Below are 3,329 nucleotides of genomic sequence, written 5' to 3' on the forward strand. Positions count from 1 at the left end.
CGGACAGAACAGGTCTAACCACTCAGCAAACCTCAAACCAGTAGTGCCCAACACCAGAAAGGGGAGGGAAACTACCACAAGAGCAAGAGAAAGCAAAGTGAAACCAGACAAAACCAATGGAGAAACGAAAAAGGGCTGAAATCAGAAAAACTCCAATGGAACAGTAAAGACCCACCAAGTAGAAAAACACCAATGAAACAGTGAAACCCACCAAATCCTATAAAAGAAGTGGTGGAAACAAACTTCCAAAGTAAAGGAGGAAAAGAAAACAACACCCTGAAGAAGAGAACAGCCAGACCTCCCCCTGAACACACTCCAACAGCTCACCATCCTGCCAGGAACCCTAGCAGAGCACCTCCCTCCTCATCCGCCAGCTTCATGATATATGAAACCATATCCACCAAGAAGTTCCCTTTATAAGCAACTCGTTGAACCAAAGAACACAAAGATATATATGTATATATATATATTTAAAAAAAAGGAGATGTATAAATCTCCCTACATGTTGATAAAAGAGGGTTACAAGATGGGAAAGACAGATGGAGACTTAATGATTCAATACAAGAATCATAAGTTCTCCCCAAAAATCATAACAATCTATGTTAACAACAAAATTTTGCCAGGGAAAGACATAGATCCCAGCTAGCATGTAATACATAAAACCTTAGGATAGATTGGGGGAGAGGGAGAGAGAGAGATCATAACATGCAGTGAACAATCATATGAGCTCTTAGTTAGCAATTCTGAAATATGGGACCTTTAACCTGTCACCCTGCAGTAGAAACTGAAGGGTATGGGGAGGGGAGACAACAACAGATAGCTCTTGTAAACTTTACCCTTGTCTGGCAAGCCAATTGGCTGGCTGGTTTCCCTCTCTAAAGATAAAAGTGTACTGTACATTTATCAGTGATAAAATTTCTCTAATCTTTTTGGTTCAATAGATAAGGTGCCAGGGTATAAGATCCTCATCTCTCAATATCTTGATAACAGCAGTAGAATCTACTTCAACCCAAAAGTTTGTCCAGCTAGCCATTTTGGCAATTTTCAAAGCCCAATAAATAGCCATTAGTTCTGTTTCAACAGCATCAGTAGCCTCAATGGGGATGTGGAAGTATAATAGACATTGCCCAAGGTGATTTCTGTAGACACCCCCAACACCTGCACCTGTCTTATTGAAGCCGCCATCAGTATTTACCCTTACTGTTTGATGATCAGGAGGGTTCCAAAAACACCTATGAACATATTTCCTGTCAGGTTGTCCCAAAGAGTAAGACTTGGAGATGTTGGAAAATCTTCTGTATTCAATCATCTTATTAAAGTAAGAAATGTTGTTTCTGACTACCCTCTCAGTTTTTGGTCTGCCTTCTTCAAACTTAACCTTGTTTCTTTCCATCCAAGTGAACCATGCAACAATAAGAGGTATTGGAGAATAGTTCCAATTGTTCCAAGACTGCCAGCAAGTGGTGATGTTATCCCAGGTAAAGAGATTTTTGTCAATGTTCAATTGGGCTAGCAGTTGATGCCATACAGCCTGCACAAAATTGCATTTAAGGAAAAGATGTAGCAATGATTCCTCCTCTTGATTACAGAACCTGCATACAGAAGGTCCTCTCAGCCCCTTTAGTTTAAGGATATCATCAGTAGGGATGAGATTGTTAAAGACCCTCCAACAGAAAAAGGACATGAAGGGGGATTGATAGTTACTCCAAATGATTTTGCTCCAGGATAGATGTTCCCATTAGAAGATTTTGGAATAAATGGATTTAGTAAGGCTTTTATTTGAGAAGGACTGCCAGAAAATTTTATCTGGTTTACTTCTATTGATGTTGATGCTGGCAATTTTTTCTATGGAGTTGGCATGTAAAATTTCTGAAAGTTTAAGTAGTGACCAATCTTCATCCACCCAATAGTCAGCCACCTTGAGATCAGGGTTTGGGTTGTTACTAATAGGAGAGCCAATCTTTAGGGAACCAGTTATCCAGCCAGAAATTTAAGTCTCCTTTCCCCAGATCCCAAATGAATAAGTTTTCAGCAGTGTGTCTTATATGAAGCATTTTGCCCCAAATTTTAGAATCCCCTAACTTCGCCCCAACAAGGGTGGGGTGCTGATTTTTACAATACTTTCCCTTCATGAATAGAGCCCACAAAGATGTCTGAGCTCTAATAGAGCCCAATAGAGCCCACAGGGAAGTCTGAGCTCTAAATTTAATCTAAAGCTTACATAGGTTTATTTGGAATAGCTAATTGATTCCCTTAAACCCAATTCCCCCAGCCAGTTGAGGTTTAGCTACTTTTTGCCATGAAGCCCAATGCATCTGCTGCCTCTATCCAGACCATAAGAATCTGTTAAGAGCTCTTTCAATCTGTATCTGAGTACTTTTCTTGATGTTAGTCACCTGTAGGATATAAGAGGGGAAAGTAGTTAGTATGCTTTTCAGTATAGTGATTCTGCCCCCATTTGAAAGGAAGGAGTGAGTCCACCCATTGAGGTAGGTAGTGATCTTATCTATGACATCTTCAAATTGAATTTGCTTGATCCTACCAGTAAGCAGCATGGTTCCCAAATATTTGATAGGAAGCTGAGAGTTAGAGAAGCCAGTATAGCTAGAAACCCACTATTTGTAGTTATGTTTAGTATGCTTATTAAAGATCAACAGGCACTTTTCAGAGCTAAAACACATACCATGTTTGAAATCTTTGTAAGAGTCTGATACACTTTCCTAACAGCATTTTTGTGAGCTCTAGAGAAGACCATGATATCATCAGCATAGATCAAGTGAGTGATGGAAATGTTGGATCTATGATGGTAAATAGTATAGTTTTGATTTAGGATGGAGTCATCAAGCATTCTAGACAAATAATCCATTGCAATAATGAGCACAGTGGGGGATAGGGGATCCCCTTGCTTCAGTCCTCTGGATGCAGTAAAAGAACCCCAGCCTTTATCATTTATGAGAATGGAATTATCATTGTTGTGAAGCCATCTACGTATCAGTTGGAAGAAGTCAGAGTGAAATCCTCTAGCAACAAGAACATCCAAGATGAATCCCCAGCTGATGGTATCATAAGCCTTTTTCAAATCCAATTTGTATATCAGATTGCCACCTTTGCAGGTCTTATTAAGGTCATGCAGAAGTTCCTGTGCCAAGAGAGTGTTGTCAATATGGATCTCCCCTTCACAAATGCAGTCTGGTTGGGCTTTATAATATGTTCAAGATGAGGTTGGAGTCTATTGACAATGATTTTGCTGATCACTTTGCTGAGTACAGTGGTTAGACAAATGGGTCTGAAGTGATTCCATGTGGTTTGTATCTCTGATTTGGGGATCA

This window comes from Phalaenopsis equestris, unplaced genomic scaffold, assembly GCF_001263595.1.
Source record: "Phalaenopsis equestris unplaced genomic scaffold, ASM126359v1 Scaffold211379, whole genome shotgun sequence".
Taxonomy (NCBI): domain Eukaryota; kingdom Viridiplantae; phylum Streptophyta; class Magnoliopsida; order Asparagales; family Orchidaceae; genus Phalaenopsis; species Phalaenopsis equestris.